Genomic DNA, 20,385 nt, shown 5'->3' on the forward strand with positions numbered 1-20,385 from the left:
TATACTCTTCCCTCTTCCCTCTACTGGTTTAAAAGTTATATATCCATTTCTATTTTTTTAGTAATTACCCTAACTTTTAATATGCATACCTAAAGTTAAATAGTATCTCTCCCCACCTATCAAATAATTCATGTCTCTTCAAACACTTTAACTCTGATTACCCCCCTCAGATTTATGTGCTATTTTTGTCAAGTGTTTTAGCTCTATTTTTCTTAACTCACAGATTAGACACTTGATATAGTCAAAGTTTATTTAGATATACTCGAAAACATTCTACTTTATTCGATCCGATTTTTTCTCAGATCATAGATCTTCAAGGATTACTTTCCTTTTATCTGGAGTATATCCTTTAGACATTCTGTTAGTGAGGGGTCATCGGAAGTGAGTGGTTTTGGTTTTCTGTATTTTGTTTGTCTAAAATATTTGTATTTGATGCTCTCTCTTAAAAGTTAGTTTTGCAGTGAACTTAACTCGAATTTGACAGTTATCTTGTCTCAACACTTCAAAGAGAATTGTCCACTGATTTCTAACTACCATTGTTGCCATTGAGAAGCCAGCTGTCATTCTAATTTGTTCTTCCTTTATCTTTTCTCCCTGACTTCTTTTATTTATTGTTGGTGTTCAGTAGTTAGCTATGATCTTTGCAGAAATGAATCATTATTTTATTCTCATTAGACTTCTAAATCTGAGGATTTGTATTTTTAATTATTTCTGGAAAATTCTCATAAAATTATTCTCTATGTAATTGACAATTCTTAGTCTGTTATTAATATTTTTATATCTTTGTCTCTCTGTATTGTATTTTATATAATTTCTTCAACACTTTCTCTCATTTAACAATATCTCTTCCCAGCTGTATCTAATATGCTTTTTATTTGACCTAAAAATTTATTAAAATATTTATATCTGCATGTATATGAGTTCTGGTTTTTTTTTTTAATCTACATGATGACACCTGTTCTTTGGTTACTCTTTCAAAATTCTTCTTAAAAATGTCCATAAGCATGTTACATTTTTTATTTTGTATCCTGTGTCTGATAATTTCACTATCAGAATTTTCTGTAGGTCTGATTGTCTTGCTTCTGCTGTCTGCTTTTCATGTTGCCTTGTTTCCTCATGTTTTATGATATTCTTATATGCTTTCATGATTGTTGGAATTTAAGAGAGAGTTTCTTGTAATCGGGTTTACGATGTGTACTTCATGGAAGAATTTACATTTTACTCTTGAGGAGGAGGAGGTTGGCATGGCGTGACCCAATGCTAATCCAAGACCACTTTACATTCCCAACTGTCCGCACTAAGTGAATTGTGTCCCAAACTCTCATGAGTCCTATTGTTAGAAACTCTAAAGGAAACTTCTAACCCCAACCTTTACCCATAGCCAACCTGAGATAAGCAAGTTTTCCTTATTATTTCTTTATGCGGATCTGAGTGAAGTTTTTTTTATTTTGCTTGTTTGCTTTTATTATCTCATTTTATTTTAATTTTTTAGAGAAATTGTAGGTTCACAGCAAAATTGAGCAGAAAGTAGAGAAGGTTCCACATGTGTCTGCCTACCACATGTACAGTCTCCCCCACTATCAATGTCCTGTCCCAGAGTTGTACATTTGTTAGAATTAATGAGCTACATTGACACATCATCAGCTAAATCCATAGTTTACATTAAGGTTTACTCTTGGGTTGTACATTCTATGGGTATTCACAAATATGTGATGAACATATATCCATCTCTGTGGCATCATACAGGATAGTTTCACTACCTTAAAAATCTTCTGTGCTCCACCTATTCATCCTCACCTCCCCGTAACCCCTGACAACTACCCGTCTTTTTATTGTCTCCTTAGTTTGGTGTTTTCTAGGAGCTGAGTGTGATTTTCTTTTCGTAGTTTATTCCTTCTCTGAGGGTTTTGCCTTGGAGTCGTGGCATTATGAACAGATCTTCACCTTCTTCCGCAACTTGCAGTTCATAGACTTTAACCCCTGTTCCCTGCTTATATAGACTGTTAGAATGGAAAGTTCAAAACCATCAGAAACCGACAGATCCTTTCAGAATCGACTTCCATCAACTTCCTCTCTGGATTTGTGCCTTTTTATTGTTTTTGTCTCTGAGGAAACTTCCTTGCCAGCCCAGCTGCGTATTAACAATTTTTTAAATTTTTATTTATACTTAAAGCTATTATTTTTAGTCACTTGTAGTAACAAGCTTTCTCAGAGTTTCTAGCCCTACATCCTGTTGCAACTAGAAGGTCCTTAATTCATTCCTTGATGAATATTATTTAGCATTCATTTTGTATCAGGTGTGGACGAGGCCCTTGGGTTTTCACTGTTTTGGAGGACACAGATTGAAAAAACAACAATGTGTTAAGTCCAAAGATGAATGCATGCACAGGGTGCTGTGGCATCCCAGAAGGAGTTGCCTCACACAGGCTGAGAATAGGGAGTTGTCAGAGAAAGAGACCAGGAAGTGACACTTGAGCTTTGAAGGAGTTAACCAGGGGAATAAGAGGTAACCATGTTGAATCATGTCAGCCAGAGGAGTGAAACAGAGAGAGAATATCAAATATGCCAGCATCAAGTGTGGGCTGGATGGTGACAAATAGGAAGAAAAGAAGCTAGAAAACAGGCAAAGCTGGGTCAGCTCCTCACAGAAACTTTGTGAGGTATTTGTTGCATTGCCACACCATGTAGAAAGGAGAAAACAGAGACAGCGGAGCTCTCAGGATCGGTAAAGAACACTGATGACTTGCAGGGCAAGAAACAGATTTGACATTCTTTTTCCTTTACTGCCTTGCACAGAATCAGTCTTAAAGAAAGACAGAATAGGAAAGGAAGTTGGCTTTGTTCAAAAGTAATCGTCCACTTTTGAATTATCTGCCCCTCTGTCTGTAATTCTATCATTATAATAAAAACTTGACTTATGGTCTTAGCATCTATCTTTCTCCTTTAAATTGGAAGTACATGAAGGCAGGAAAAATAATTGACTTTTTACTATAGCTGAGTGCTTGGTAAATGTCTCTATGTTTTTGAACATATGTGGCCAACAGTTATTGAGAGTGATTAAGTGGAAAGCATTATTAATCATGCAAATCTTACTCTAGATAACTTGAATCAGTTTTTCCCCCTCTTTACCTTTATCTAAGTGCAGTCCACTGAAGGAAATGTAATTTTCATAGGAAGAAGAAAGGAAAATTAACTTTGGAGCCTAGTACTATTCGGGATGGGGCTGGTGCTAAGAGGCTGTGCTGTAAGCCCCAAAGGACAATCTAAAAGCACTGGGTTTTAGAGGTCAGAAAATACATTTCTCTATTTTTTAAGTTTCTTAAAATATGTCCATGCTCCAAGATCAACAAACTAAGAAGTATGAGCACATTTGAACAAAGTTGAATGTTGTCATCCATTAAACTTATAACCCAGTACTAACCCAGTAAATTTGGCACATGATATTGTTTGATTAGACTCATATGTTAAGCCACTCATATAAGTCACTTTAATTAAAATTATATTTAAAGAAATTATATTTAAAGTGGTTCTAGAGGCAGCAAGGCATGGTTTTTAACCTTCAGTTTGGAAAGAATTGTCACCAAACTATGATGAAGCTTTTTGAGACCTAAAATACTTTTTCACGGGGTCAATTTATATGGCATTAACCATGAACTTGGATATCTGTAGGAGGAATTCTGATCTAGAAGTTAGAAAGAGATTAAGGAAGGAAGTGACAGGGTCATTAAACTCTTTCCATGGTTTTGTCCATATGAACCCTACTTCTTTCCCCTCTTTCCAAAGGCTGTAAGGAAAGGCACAGATAGTCTTCAGTGATATCATGAAACAGTCTGAGAACTCCTTGCTTTCTCTCTTTGGACAAGGAGACATAAGAGAACACCCTGTCTCTTGCCAAGAGGATTTGTATTAGTGGTCAGGTTGGAGTTTACCACCCAGGGAGGAATCTGGGTGAGAGGACACTGTTTTCCATTCCAGTGATTAGAGAATAGATGTCTTTCTCTTTCACCCATAGACCTGGAACTTTCTCTCAGGTGAGAACCACCTCCAGTTCTAGAATCATTCTTCAATGAACTGATTCAATAGTGATTAAAATGAGAGCTTGACCTTGGCTTTGCAGGAACTGACCCAGGTTAACCTTAAGTTGTATGCTACAAAAATGTTACTAAAAGAGGTATTTCAAGTCATTCATGGTGCTATGTTGCATGCCGCCAGTAAAGGAGCATTGATTAGATATATTGCCAGGAAATACACAGTGTTGTCAGGATTCACTGACAGCCAAAAAGAAGTTAAGCCTGCAGACAATATCAGGTGGTTTGTTAGAGACTGGGAAGGAGAGAAGGTGAAGAGAAATGCTAGAGTCTTCTGCAAGTTGCCCAACATGGCATTTATCTTTTAATTGCTCTAGAAAGTGCCTTTTTCCATTTGTCTGGTAAATGACTGGCATAAGAACCACATGTTCCATGAAGCAACTGCAATCTCCATATTTGCAATCTATCAATCTCACCCTTTCTCATCTGTTTTTTTTTTTTTTCTATTTAGCATGTTTCATTGTAGATTAAACAGATTTTATTCCCTGTTGCCTGGTAATTATATATAATTAAAAAGCACAGAGGAATGTGCATAAAAGCACGATGAAGTAATAATCATATGAACAGTGTCTTATTTGAACTCACCGCTGAGGGAAAGTTGCTTTTTGAAAAAAATTATACTTTAAGTACTGGGATACATGTGGAGAATGTGCAGGTTTGTTATGTTGGTATACACGTGCCATGGTGGTTTGCTACACCCATCAACCCATCATCTACATTAGTTATTTCTCCTAATGCTATCCCTCCCCTAGCCCCCCATCCCTCAACGGGCCCCAGTGTGTGATGTTCCTTTCCCTGTGTCCACGTGTTCTCATTGTTCAACTCCCACTTATGAGTAAGAACATGCAGTGTTTGGTTTTCTGTTTCTGTGTTAGTTTGCTGAGAGTGATGGTTTCCAACTTTATCCATGTCCCTGCAAAGGACATGAACTCAACCTTTTTATGGTTGCATAGTATTACATGGTGTATATGTGTCACATTTTCTTATCCAGTCTGTCATTGATGGGCATTTGGGTTGGTTCCAAGTCTTTGATATTGTGAACAGTGCTGCAATAAACATATGTGTGCATGTGTCTTTATACTAGAATGATTTATAATCCTTTGGGTATATACCCAATAATAGGATTGCTGGGTCAAATGGTATTTCTGGTTCTAGATCCTTGAGGAATCGCCACATTGTCTTCCACAATGGTTAAACTAATTTACACTCCCACCAACAATGTAAAAGTGTTCCTATTTCTCCACATCCTCTGTAGCATCTGCTGCTTGCTGACTTTTTAATGTTCACCTTTCTAACTGGCATGAGATGGTGTCTCATTGTGGTTTTGATTTGCATTTCTCTAATGACCAATGATGATGAGCATTTTTTCATATGGTTGTTGGCCACATAAATGTCTTCTTTTGAGAAGTGTCTGTTCATATCCTTCACCCACTTTTTGATGGTGGTTTTTTTTTTCTTGTAAATTTGTTTAAGTTCCTTGTAGATTCTGGATATTAGCCTTTTGTCAGAGGGATAGATTGCAAAAATTTTCTCGTATTCTGTAGGTTGCCTGTTCACCCTGATGATAGTGTCTTTTTCTGTGCAGAAGCTGTTTAGTTTAATTAGATCCCATTTGTCAATTTGGCTTTTGTTGCCATTCGTTTTGGTGTTTTAGTCATGAAGTTTTTGCCCATGTTTATGTCCTGAATGGTATTGCCTCGGTTTTCTTCTACAGTTTTTATGATTTTAGGTCTTATGTTTAAGTCTTATTCCACCTTGAGTTAATTTTTGTGTAAGATGTAAGGAAGTGGTCCAGTTTCAGTTTTCTGCATATAGCTAGCCAGTTTTCCCAACACCATTTATTAAATAGGAAATCCTTTCACCGTTGCTTGTTTTTGTCAGGTTTGTCAAAGATCAGATGGTTGTAGATTTGTGGTGGTATTTCTGAGGCCTCTGTTCAGTTCCATTGGTCTATATATCTGTTTTGGTACCAGTACCATACTGTTTTGGTTACTGTAGCCTTGTAATATAGTTTGAAGTCAGGTAATGTGATGCCTCCAGCTTTGTTCTTTTGGCTTAGAATTTTCTTGGCTATATGGGCTCTTTTTTGGTTCCATGTGAAATTTGAAGTAGTTTTTTTCTAATTCTGTGAAGAAAGTCAATGGTAGCTTGATGGCGACAGCATTGAATCTATAAATAACTTTGGGCACCATGGCCATTTTCACGCTATTGATTCTTCCTATCCATTAGCATGGAATGTTTTTCCATTTGTTTGTGTCTTCTCTTGTTTCGCTGAGCAGTGGTTTGTAGTCTCCTTGAAGAGAGTCTTCACATTCCTTGTAAGTTGTATTCCTAAGTATTTTATTCTCTTTGTAGCAATTGTGAATGAGTGCTCACTCATGATTTGGCTCTCCGCTTGTCTATTGTTGGTATATAGGAATGCTTGTGATTTTTGCACATTGATTTTGTATCCTGAGACTTTGCTGAAGTTGCTTATCAGCTTAAGGAGGTTTGGGGCTGAAACAGCGGGATTTTCTAAATATACAATTATGTCATCTGCAAAAGAGACAATTTGACTTCCCTTCTTCCTATATTTGTATACCCTTTATTTCTTTCTCTTGCCTGATTGCCCAGGCCAGAACTTCCAATATTATGTTAAATAGAAGTGGTGAGAGAGGGCATCCTTGTCTTGTACCAGTTTTGAAAGGTAATGCTTCCAGCTTTTGCCCATTAAGTATGATATTGGCTATGGGTTTGTCATAAATAACTCTTATTATTTTTAGATATGTTCCATCAATACCTAATTTATTGAGAGTTTTTAGCATGAAGGGGTGTAGAATTTTATTGAAGGCCTTTTCTGCATCTATTGAGACAATCATGTGGTTTTTGTCATTGGTTCTGTTCATGTGATGGATTACATTTATTCATTTATGTATGTTGAACCAGTCTTGCATCCCAGGGATGAAGCTGACTTGTTCATGGTCGATAAGCCTTTTATGTGCTGCTGGATTCAGTTTGCCAGTATTTTGTTGAGGATGTTCACATCGATGTTCATCGGGAATATTGGCCTGAAATTTTCTTTTGTTGTTGTTTATCTGCCAGGTTTTGGTATCGGGATGATGCTGGCCTCATAAAATGAGTTAGAAAGGAGTCCCTCTTTTTCTATTGTTTGGAATAGTTTCAGAAGGAATGGTACCAGCTCCTCTTTGTACCTCTGGTAGAATTTGGCTGTGGTCTGGTCCTGGGTCTTTTTTGGTTGGTAGGCTATTAATTACTACCTCAATTTCAGAACTTGTTATTGGTCTATTCAGGGATTCAAATTCTTCCTGGTTTAGTCTTGGGAGGGTGTATGTATCCAGAAATTTATCCCTTTCTGCTAGATTTTCTAGTTTATTTGCATAGAGGTGTTTATATTATTCTCTGATGGTAGTTTTTATTTCTGTGGGATCAGTGATGATATCCCCTTTATCATTTTTATTGTGTCTATTTGGTTCTTCTCTCTTTTCTTCTTTATTAGTCTGGCTAGTGCTCTATTTTGTTTTGTTAATCTTTTTTAAAAAAAAAAAAAAAGCAAAAACAAAAACAGCTCCTGGATTCATTGACTTTTTTTTTTTTTGAAGGGTTTTTTGTGTCTCTGTCTCTTTCAGTTCTGCCCTGATCTTAGTTATTTCTTATCTTCTGCTAGCTTTTGAATTCCTGTTCCTGTTTTGAAATCGGTTCCTGTTTGCTCCTGCTTCCCTAGGTCTTATAATTGTGATGTTAGGGTGTCGATTTTAGATCTTTCCCACTTTCTTCTGTGGGCATTTAGTGCTATAAATTTCCCTCTAAACAGTACTTTAGCTGTGTCCCAGAGATTTTGGTATGTTGTCTCTTTGTTCTCATTGGTTTCAAAGAACTTATTTATATCTGCCTTAATTTAGTTATTTACCCAGTAGTCATTCAGGAGCAGGCTGTTCAGTTTCCATGTAGTTGTACAGTTTTGAGTGAGTTTCTTAATCTTGAGTTCTAATTTGATTGCACTGTGGTCTAAGAGACTTAAGATTTCCGTTATTTCGCATTTGCTGAGGAGTGTTTTACTTCCAATTATATGGTCAATTTTAGACTAAGTGGGATGTGGTGCTGAGAAGATTGTATATACTGTTGATTTGGGGTGGAGGGTATATTAGGTCCGCTTGGTCTAGAGCTGAGTTCAAGTCCTGAATATCCTTGTTAATTTTCTGTCTTGTTGATCTGTCTAATATTGTCAATGGGGTGTTAAAATCTCCCAATATTATTGTGTGGGATTCTAAGTCTCTTTGGAGGTCTCTAAGAACTTTATGAATCAGGGTGCTCCTGAATTGGGTGCATATATATTTAGGACAGTTAGCTCTTCTTGTTGCATTGATTGCTTTACCATTATGTAATGCCCTTCTTTGTCTGTTTTGATCTTTGTTGGTTTAAAGTCTGTGTTTTCAGAGACTAGGATTGTACCCATGCTTTTTTTGCTCTCTATTTGCTTGGTAAATATTCCTCCACCTCTTTATTTTGAGCTTATATGTGTCCTTGCATATGAGATGGGTCTCCTGAATACAGCACACTGATGGGTCTTGACTCTATCCAATTTGCCAGTCTGTGTCTTTTAATAGGGGCATTTAGTCCATTTACATTTAAGGTTAATATTGTTATGTGTAAATTTGATCCTGTCATTATGATGCCAGCTGGTTATTTTGCCCATTAGTTGATGCAGTTTCTTCATAGTGTCAATGGTCTTCACAATTTGGTATGTTTTTGCAGTGGCTGGTACCGGTTTTTTCTTTCCATATTTAGTGCTTCCTTCAGGAGCTCTTGTAAGGCAGGCCTGGTGGTGACAAAATCCCTCAGCATTTGCTGGTCTGTAAAGGATTTTATTTCTTCTTCACTTATGAAGCTTAGTTTGACTGGATATGAAATTCTGAGTTGAAAATTCTTTTAAGAATGTTGAATATTGGCCCCCACTCTCTTCTGGCTTGTAGGGTTTCTGCAGAGACATCTGCTGTTAGTCTGATGGGCTTCCCTTTGTCAGTACCCTACCTTTCTCTCTGACTGCCCTTAACAATTTTTCCTTCATTTCAACCTTGCTGAATCTGATGATTATGTGTCTTGAGGTTGCATTTCTTGTGGAGTATCTTTGTGATGTTTTCTGTATTTCCCGAATTTGAATGTTGGCCTGTCTTGTTAGGTTGGGGAAGTCTCCTGGATAATATCTTGAAGAGTGTTTTCTAATTTGTTCCATTCTCCCCGTCACTTTCAGGTACACCAATCAAACATAGGTTTGGTCTTTTCACATAGTCGCATATTTGTTGGAGGCTTTGTTCATTCCTTTTTATTCTTTTTTCTCTAATCTTGTCTTCACAGTTTATTTCATTGAGATGATCTTCAATCTTTGATATCCTCTCTTCCACTTAATCAATTCAGCTATTGATACTTGTGTATGCTTCACGAAGTTCTCGTGCTCTGTTTTTCAGCTCCATAAGATCATTTACGTACTTCTCTAAACTGGCTATTCTAGTTAGCAATTTGTCTAACATTTTTCAAGGTTCTTAGCTTCCTTGCATTGGGTTAGAACATGCTCCTTTAGCTCAGAGGAGTTTGTTATTACCCACCTTCTGAAGCCTACTTCTGTCAATACATCAAACTCATTCCCTGTCCAGTTTTGTTCCCATGCTGGCAAGGAGTTGTGATCCTTTGGAGGAGAAGAGGCATTCTTGTTTTTGGAATTTTCAGTCTTTTTGCATTGGTTTTTCCTCATCTTTATGGATTTATCTACCTTTGGTCTTTGATTTTGGTGATTGGATGGGGTTTTGGTGTGGACGTCCTTTTTGTTGATGATGATACTATTCCTTTCTGTTTGTTAGTTTTCCTCTAACAGTCAGGCCCCTCTGCTGCAGGTCTGTTGGAGTTTACTGGAGGTCCACTCCAGACCGTGTTTGCCTGGGTATCAGCAGCGGAGGCTACAGATCAGCAAAGATTGCTGCCTGTTGCTTCCTCTGGAAGCTTCATCCCAGAGGGGCACCCACCAGATGCCAGCTGGAGCTCTCCTATATGAGGTGTCTGTTGACTGCTGCTGAGAGGTGTCTCTCCGTCAAGAGGCACAGGGTTAGGGACCCACTTCAAGAGGCAGCCTGTCCCTTAGTAGAGCTCTAGCACTGTGCTGGGAGATCTGCTGTTCTCTTTAGAGCCAGCAGGCAGGAATGTTTAAGTCTGCTGAAGCTTCACCCACAGCCTGCCATTCCCCCAGGTGCTCTGTCCCAGGGAGATGGGAGTTTGATCTGTAAGCCCCTGACTGGGGCTACCGCCTTTCCTTCAGAGATGCCCTGCCCAGAGAGGAGAAATCTAGAGAGGCAGTCTGGCTACAGCGGCTTTGAGTAGCTGTGGTGGGCTCTGCCCAGTTCAAAGCTCCAGGGGCTTTCTTTACACTGTAAGTGGAAAACTGTCTACTCAAGCCTTGGTAATGGTGGACGCCCTTCCCCCCACCAAGCTCAAGCATTTCAGGTCAACTTCAGACTCCTGTGCTGCCAGCGAGAATTTCAAGCCAGTGGATCTTAGCTTGCTGGACTCCATGGGGGTGGCATCTGCTGAGCTAGACCACTTGGCTCCCTGGCTTTGGCCTCCCTTTTCAGGGGAGTGAATGCTTCTGTCACCCTGATGTTCCAGGTGCCATTGGGGAATGAAAAAAACTCCTGCAGCTAGCTTGGGGTCTGCCCAAACGGCCGCCCACTTTTGTGCCTGAAACCCTGGACCAGGGTGGCGTAGGCACCTGAGAGAATATCCTCCTCTGGGCGTTGCAAAGACTGTGGGAAAAGCATACTGTCTGGGCCAGATAGCACCGTCCCTCACGCAGTGTCTCATGGCTTCCCTTGGGTAGGGAAGGGAGTTCCTCAACTCCTTGCACTTCCCGAGTGAGGCAACGCACCACCCTGCTTCGGCTCGCCCTCCGTGGGCTGTACCTACTGTCTAACCAGTCCCAGTGAGATGAGCTGGGTACCTCAGTTGGAAATGCGGAAATCACCTGCCTTCTGTGTTGATCTTGCTGGGAGCTGCAGACAGCAGCTGTTCCTATTCTGCCATCTTGCCAGCCCCCACCTCACTTGTAAATAGAAACATAAGGAACTTGTTTTGCAACAGACCCAAGGAATAGTGATGAGGAATTTATGTGCTGAAATATCTCCCTTATACTAGTCCTTTTCACAACCTGACTTTCCACCACAAATATTTTGGTAAATGCAGTCTAAAAACAAAGCACTGTATAATTGTGTGCTTGTAAAATGAAATTGTATGCCATGGTACAAAAGGATTATGAAGTACTCCTTCAGATATGCTCATTTTAAGGAGGTGGGAGAGAACACTTATTTTAGACTATAATAAAAAATAATAAAAGGTCAGAAATGCTGATTTAAGAAAAGATACTGCTACATTGGAGTGAATTCAAAGAAAGGGACTAAAAATAATAAAAAGCCTCAAGGAATGAATATTTTCAAAATTGAGAGAATTTAAGACTCTAAAATGACAAACTACAACCTTAGAGTCTTAGAAATACCTCTAGGGAGGTGGATTCCAAACGTCTGCATTCTTCAAAGGAGAAAAAGTAAAAGCACTGAAATAGAAGCTACCCAAAGGAAAAAAAAAAAGAACTAAAAACTAAAAACTAAATGTTTTTACTTAGATCAACTCTCAGATGCCTGGAGACATTCATTAAAAACTAGCCTGGCGAAGCATTTGTTTTCAGATAACAAGCTATAATAGAGCAAGGAAGGGCGGGGCTGATGATTCATTATGTCACACATTTCATGTCTTTTATGTCTGGACCTGAATGAAGACATTGGAACAGTTCAAAGCTGTTTAATATGCCTGTAACTAGTGTTCTTTTAGTAAACACATAGTAGGGCACACCCAAAGTTTGAATAAATCAGAAAGAGTTCCATATTCTTTTCAAGGTCATAGATTTGTAAAAGTATACTTACACTGAGCATGAACTTGATCCACAGTGAGGCATTAAGATGGTTAATGACTAATTTTCACAAACACTCATTTCCCTTGAATATGTTATTTTCCAAAAGACTTGAGAGTTTGAGGGAAAAGTAAAATAAATCTGTGAACCTTTTGCATCAGGAAAAAGAACAAAAACAATGAGTTTTAAACTATATCCAGTATACATGAAAATATGGTGCCCTGAGCCATTTAATCCTAGTTTTGAAAAAAAAAAAAAAAAAAAAAAAAAAAACCCTGTTGGCCTTTTCAAAAAGGAGAGAAAATTAGCCAAGAACAGCCTTTACCTACTATGGCACCACCCTCCAAAACTGACCCCATTTTCTGTTCTTTGCACTTATAGTGATGTGTTAGAGATTTAAATATTATGCTTTTAAAATATAACAGAGTTGTCTCCACACAGACTGTCTAGACAGGGCAGCAACTATGTCTGTTTAATTTCATTTTACATGGCAGCTGAGTCTTGCACAAATAAATGTTTTTGATGATAATTTTGATGTTAGTATAATCAGGTGGCCAAAATTTGGGGGTTAAAGCTTGGTACCTTAACATGAGTACTTTATAGTGTGTGCGTATAACATTAAATGTTATATGAAATTTACAAATGTCTGGCTATTTTTTAAATAATAAATGATTTCAGCACATTTTATGTTTCTTAATATTGGCCTATTAAATTTGTTTACATGGAGAAGGAAATATCAATCTGCCTATTCAGAAACTAGGCAAGACTCCCTAACCAAATTTCCTAGTGTCTGAAATGTATTAGTATTCTTGTAAATGTATTCTCATAAATTTTTTTGAAAGAAAGAAAAAAATTAGATATTCCATCAATTAGAAAAGTAAGATTTAAATTCCTGCAAGACTTATGAAAGCAGAACTGGAGTTCCCACAATAAAAAATATGACCTCTGTTTCCTTTATTCAATGTGTTAGTCATTCTTTCAACAAATATTTGAGTACCTGGTATGTAACAGAAAGCCAAATGGGAAAAGATTGCTGTCCTTCTAGAAGTTCTGCTGTAGCAGAAGAAGACAGACAATAAAATATTAAGCACAGTAGATGAGTAAATTATCTGATATACTTGAAGGTGACTAAGTGTTATAGGAAAAAGGAAAGTTGAGCGGGATAAAGACGAATCAGCAGTGGGAGTGGGATCGCAGTTTTACACAGAGTAGGCAGCCTAAGCTTTGTAGAGGTGATATTTGAGCAAAGACTTGATAAAGGTGAGATAATTCACTCCTCAGAATCTGGGCAAAGAGAATTCCAGGCAGAAGGGATGGATAATGCATGCATCCTAAAGTAAGAGTGTTCCTGGAGTGTCGCTGAAGATGCGGGACCTTGATTCCAGAAGAATCAAGGGTGACTGGAGCTAAGTGAGCAAGGACAATAGGATGTGATAGGCCTGAGGGATGATGGGGTCTCTCATAAGATCATTCTGGCCACTGTGTTGACAAAACTTTCCAGGAGAGCAAGGGCAGAAGGGAGATAAGACTATTGCAGGAACGCAGGCATGACATGATGGCTCCTTGGATTGTTTGTGGTCAGATTCTGTGTTTTTTGTATCTAGAAAAATAGTTCTGATAGATTGGATGTGGAAGTCAAATATGGCTCTAAGGCAGTGGTTCTCAAAGTGTGATTGCCAAATTAGCAACATTCACATCACCTGGGATCTTGTTTGAAATGCAAATTATTAAGCCTCACCCCAGGTCTACTGAATCAGAAGCTCTGGAGGATGGGACCCCAACAATCTTGTATTTTAAAAAGGCCTTCAGGTGATTTTGATGTACGTTTAAGTTTGAAAACCACTGCTTTAAAGTTTTGGGCCAGGCTGGGCGAGGTGGCTGATGCCTTTAATCTCAGCACTTTGGGAGGCCGAGGCAGGTGAATCTCTTGAGGTCAGGAGTTCAAGACCAGCCTGGCCAACATGGTGAAACCCTGTCTGTACTAAAAATACAGAAAATTAGCCAAGTATAGTGGCACACACCTATAATCCCAGTTATTTAGGAGCCTGAGTCAGGAGAATCACTTGAACCCAGGCGGTAGAAGTTGCAGTGAGCCGAGATCATGCCACTGCACTCCAGCCTGGGTGACAGAGCCAGACAAAAGAAAAAAAAAAAAGTTTTTGGCCTGAAAAGTATAGAGTTGACATTGACTGGGATGGGGAATGCCGCAGGGAGAGCAGATTTCATGGGAGTAGCAGGAGGATCAGGGAGATTCAGGTTTGGACATGATGAGTTTCTAGTGTCTTAGATGTCCAGATGGCAAGTGAGCACTTGTACACAGTAGTCCCCCCTTAACCTCAGGGAATATGCTTCAAGATCCTCAGTGGATGTCTAAAACTGCGGGTAGTACCTAACCCTATAGATACTAATACAGATATTTTCTTATACATACATACAATGAATGTATGTGTGTACTTATGTAAGAAAATATAGGTATTATCTCATACATACATATAAAGTTTAATTTATAAATCACATTTATAAATTAGCAAAAATAATAAAATAGAATTTTAACATTTAATGTTGATAGAATTTTTATAACAATACACTGTAATAAACTCTATTGTATTGTTACAACTCTATTATAACTATACTGTTATAACTCTATGCTATTATAACTCTACTGTAACAACATGCTGTAATAAAACTTAGGTGAATGTGATCTCTCTTTCGTTCTCAAAATATCTTATTGTACTGTGCTCACCTGTTTTCAAACTGTGGTTGACTGTGGGTGACTAAAACCCCAGAAAGCAAAACCACGGATAAGGGGGACTACTGTATATAAGTCTGAATTTCAAGCGAGGAGGTCTGAGTTGCAAATAGAAATTGAAACATTGATTTTTTTTTTTTCCGAGAACAAAATATGGTACGTTGGATTTTATCAACGGATAATTGCTATTCAGTGGTTTCATTTTAACTTTGAATAAAAGATACAGAAAGCCAAGTAATAAAGACCAAAATATCTAAAAGAGGCAGCCCACCATCTACTTAGGTGTGCTAAAAGAATCGAAAGCTTTAGAGGATATATTTTCCAGAGCATTTATCCATTTATTATAGAGCAGCGTTTTATGGTAATCTTTTCTTGTTTTACTGTCAGTAAACTGAGGATTCCTAATATTTTGAGGGTAAAACAACTGGTAAGATTTTCTAACATCATCCAGTAGCTGGTAAATTTCTACATATATTTTTATCATAAAGTGGTTATCCATAGTTGTTGGAGGATAGAGTAGATGCCTTGTTAGACAATTCTAACTGTATTTCTTGTATAGTAACTGTTGTGGAGAGTGAGTGATTAGGACAGTGTGGAGAGGCAGTATGGGGTTTAAAAGTACATTTTTAAGAGAGGAAAATTAAGTCAGAAGCATGGGTTTTTTTTTCCGGTTGCTACAGTACATGTAGTCATCTGAATATGATTTCCAAGGTTCTTGACACTATCAGATACAAATATTGATTCTACATATAAAAGCATTAATAGCATGGCACTCATATAATAGGTTAAATGAAACAACAAAATTAATAGAATAGGACAACCACTGAATATTTAAGGGCAGAGGAAAAGCAGAGGTATGTCTCTCTGAAGGAAAATGCCTTCTTTAAAATGAATGAAAATAAAGAAAAATTAATGCTTCTCCTGACCCTGAATCTACATTCTGTATATTTTTCAAAGTCACTTTAAAAACCTTTTATATGCTGCCACCTGAGCTGCTGCGATAGAATCTTTTACATTTCACCCGGTGAGTAAACTCTGGGAACCCTTACCCTCCTTTGTCCCACAGTGTAATCCGATCTACCGTCATCATCAGGGGACATCTGGGATCCATCTTATCTTTCCCACTGGATAGTTGATTAACCAGAAAATGTTTTGAATTGGATTCATATATGGCAGAACTCCATGGACTTTATGAATTATAATGGGAGCAAATAAAAGGTCAGATTTTATTTTTGTGCTTTTAAAGAAGAGAGCTCTGACACCATTAGAATTAAGTGTTTAAAACTTGAGGAGAAAATGATTATATTAAATGGCTAAATACAGTAATTCGTGGGATCATGTGATTATTTCAAAGAAAATAGACTTTTATAGTGAGGAAGTCTTAGCCCAGGAACATGACACAGAGCTGTCAATCCACAGGTGTATTTAGAGTTTATTGGAAATAGGCAGGAAACTAAGAGAAGAAGTATTAGATTGCTTTCTCTTGCTCCATTTCTATTTGATGGCAATTCTGGAGATGTATGAGGGGCTAGAAGTGGTAGTCTTTAGTCCTGTGCATCCCTGCCACACTGTATTTTTTGCCGGGTTCTTGTTAGGGGATGGAATGCATTTGGTCCATATAACTACTAGAGTTTTTGACTATTTTGATTGTCTCCATCAGTCTTTCTATGAGCCAAGTTCAGTGCAAAAATCTATAAATACATGTAAGCATATTTAAGCCATAATTCATTTGTTTTATTCTTCATTTTAAATATGCCAATTTAAAGTTTATTATTCCTACCACTAGGGTTTTATGAGAGCAGAAATCCCACATTATATATATTTAGTACATTCTACATTCAGTTTTCCTTAAAGAAAACTACCCCTCATGGTTAAAACTGATTACTTGTAGTATCAAAAAGCATGTCTCCAAAAGCTGATATTTCAAAGATGTGCCCAGTAAAATATATTAAGTATTTTTCAAAACAGTCAGGTTATCATTTTCTAAATCTGACTTTTAAAAGGGTCAAGCACAGTGGCTTACACCTGTAATCCCGGCACTTAGGGAGGCAGAGGTGGAAGGATAGCATGAGTCCAGGAGTTCCACACCTGTCTGAGCAACTTCAAGACCTGCCTGGAAAATGAAGGGCGAGACTCCATTCGCCACAAAAAGAAAAAAAAAAAAAATACCAAAAAACCCCACAAAAGGATCAGGAGGTATGGTGGTTTCATGGACCAATTTATAATTAAAAACCAAAAACTTTGTAGATGGTAAATCTCTATGCAAATCATTTGTATTAGCATACTTGTGGAACAAGAAGTTACAATGACCGCTTGAGTTTCCACTCTTGCAGCTGGATGATCCCAGATGCATTAGGGGTTCAATGGATGTCTTGAACTATGCTTGAAATGTTTTCGGTTCAAACAAAGAATGTTTTGCCAAATCCTTTTTCCCCTTAATTTTTAAACATGCGTATTTCAAGGGAAATTTGATTCATATGTTTCTGATTCATTTACACTTAAATCATCAAAATGTTATTTTGTAAAAGCTATTTGATGTCCAAGAAGCTTTCTGAACCTGTTTTATAAGTTTTCTTAAGTCCTTTTTCTTGAAACAGGAAGTTGCATTTTGCCAAGTACAAATAAACTCACACACTAAAAAGGTTCAAGTTCAGTTTCCAACTCTGAACTCCAGGTTTTAAGAGCATTCTCAATTTAGCAAAATATATTTTCCCACCCCTACAAAAATATAGGTGGAAGGAAAGACAGGAGTGATAAAACTGAGTAAAGATGTTCTTAAGCATTATTCTTCTCAGAGCTATTTCTCTAGTTGTGAAACCATAAAACTTGTAACAGGTGTTCTTGAAGCCATTAGATACAGATGAATTGCAAATAAGAACATCTGTCTGCATGTTGATTCTCTATGATGTGTCTAAATATGTTTACTGTGTTTGTCACAGAAAACAGAACCTAAAAGTCTTAACATTTTAACTTCATTGTTTTACCTTTGACTACCTTTAGGTCTTATTTGTTTTAGGAAAGGTGGGAAGAACCAACACAATTTATTGAACAGAAGGGAATCACAGGAGACTCTGTAGAGGTTTTTTGTCTGTACTAAGATGATATTGCATTATCAATTGAAAAACGTAATTGACACTTTTCTCAGAATAGGAAAAGTGCAGAAAATTTTTTCTGGTTCATATTAAGAGGTCTCTTAATTATATCTTCCGCTCATTAAGGCAGAGGTGATTCAGCCTGGCCCCTCTAGCTGTTTCACTTGTATAGAAAAAGGAGGCAAAGGAAATTTTAAGAGGAGTTTGGAACCATTTCAAACAATTTCGTCAATGTTCTGCTTTATTGTATTTCAGTATAATAAAGTTCTGTACCTTCAGTACAATGTACTCTATTTCTTCTGTACTACTGAGTAATCAAGTGACTCCTGGGATGATATGTATTATCAAATGAAAATACTGTATTTAAACATTGCTAAACTGTCAGTTCAACTGTAGACACTCCCATGCAATGACCAGGAACTTGTGGATCATATAAAGATAGGTTTATTAAACATGCTAAGCAGGGGAGAGCAGAACCTTGGCAGAGACTCTATCATATCTCAAGTGGGGAAATTTAAGGAAGGCTGCGTGTAGAGTTTGGGGGCAGTTGTCAGTTATAGAGTTGTCTTAGGGCAGAAGTTAGTGAGGCCTAGGCAGATATTGGTAGAATTTGTACATTAGGCAAGTGGAAGTCTTGTCTTTGGAATGTGAGTTCATTAAGAGCTAATATTAAACCAGTTTCTCTGTGCTCTAGAACATATGGTCTGAAAGGAGCTGGTGTTAAACATTTAAAGTTGTTTGTGGCCAGTTGTGGTGGCTCATGCCTGTAATCCCAGCAGTTTGGGAGGCCGAGGCAGGTGGGTCACCTGAAGTCAGGAGTTCGAGACCAGCCTGGCCAGCATGGCAAAATCCCGTCTCTACTAAAAATATTTTTAAAAATGAGCTGGGTGTGGGGACATGCACCTATAATCCCAACTGCTCAGAAGACTGAGGTAGGAGAACTGCTTGAACCCAGGAGGCAGAGGTTGCAGTGAGCCGAGATCATGCCACTGTACTCCACCCCAGGAGACAGAGCGAGACTCCATCTCAAAAATAAAATAAAATAAAATAAAGTTAATTTGTATTGTATGTCATGGTTTGACACAATTTACCTGTGTTGTAATTCATAATATAGTTTTGCTCGTTGTAGTTTTTGTTTTATTATACAAAATAAACAAGTAAACAGCCTGCACAGCACACATATTTATTTATTTATGGATCTTTAAAAATTTAAACTGCATCCTATTATCTAAAAAATTAATAAGTAGTAAATTTTAATCATACTCTTTTCAGACAATATTCCAAATGTTAAGCCTTGCTGGGTGCCTGTGTGTCTATACCTATGTTATATACATTATTCTTTTCCTTTACTACTATGTTTTATTCACTCTGAGAACATGTAATACTAACCCTAAAATGTCTTTTACATTTTTTATTGTATTTTGAACAATTTCATGTTCATCCTAAATGAATATTTGTTTCTACCCCACATTGCCTAGAAAGAATTTGTGCTCCCTCAATTACCAGAGCTTTATATGCTATTTAATAGTATCACTAATGTTTTGGAAAAGAGTCAAAATTTTCAATCCTGTTCTTAGAATGTTTATTGAAAGGTAAAGAGATTTTCAGAGAAAGAAACCTTATATAAGAGAACTCTCACTATGATAATGCAGTAACAGGGAACTGCTGAAGGCCACATGGAAATCCTTTATTTAAAACAAAAAATTAGAATAAAAGCCTTTCTACAGCTGGAGAGTCGACGACAGTCTTCCACAGTAAATTTTAATCTGAAGGCTTGTAGAATAAGATAAACCATCAAAAAGCCTTTCCAAGGGATAGGCGATATTTGCTGTTTTAAAATTAAATCTTACTTGCTTTTACTGAGGTTTATTATTCGTTAGATAATGGCCATTGTTAGCCATAGTTTTACATTTTAAATTGCCCTTTATGAAACTTCATCAAAAAGATTCTTATTTTTCCATTGATCTGTAACAATATAATTTAAAACTCAAATTGAGAGAATCTGCTAATACTCCATCCCTTTGTCTTCTGTGGCCTCATTAAATAATCATAGTAATAGCTACCATCTACTCAGTATATTCCTTGTGCAGATATTTGGCCAGCATGAGCTCATGAACTTCTCACAACAACCTTGAGAGTTGTGCAGAGTTATTGTCTCTGTTCTAACACAAGACGAGGCTTCCCTGTGTTAGAATACGGCAATAACTCTGCACTGCATTGCAGCCAGCCACTCGTCTAAGGAGGAAGTCCATGCTCTTTCCATTCTGCTATGCTGCCTTAAGCCAAAGCAATTCATATATAAATGGTTTCATATTTTTTGTTCCCCATGTTTAATTCTAGATACTATGCAGCCTAAGTCCTAGACAAAAAGTTACAACTCCACAAAAACTTTTTGAATGAAATTATTGTAACTTTTTACTGCTAGTTATTCAAATAAAGAATTGTCATAGCTCTCAATATCAGAATGGAAAGAGACAAATAATTTCAACTAATCCTCCGACTTTACTAGAT

General features: G+C 37.4%; 1 protein-coding gene across 3 annotated transcripts in view; it reads left to right on the forward strand.

The window, feature by feature from the left end:
* ADAMTSL1 (ADAMTS like 1) overlaps window positions 1-20,385 on the forward strand; it is a 952,161-nt gene that overhangs the window by 609,890 nt on the left and 321,886 nt on the right. The gene's annotated exons all lie outside the window — the stretch shown is intronic.

This window comes from Papio anubis, chromosome 13 (genome assembly GCF_008728515.1).
Source record: "Papio anubis isolate 15944 chromosome 13, Panubis1.0, whole genome shotgun sequence".
NCBI classification, from domain to species: domain Eukaryota; kingdom Metazoa; phylum Chordata; class Mammalia; order Primates; family Cercopithecidae; genus Papio; species Papio anubis.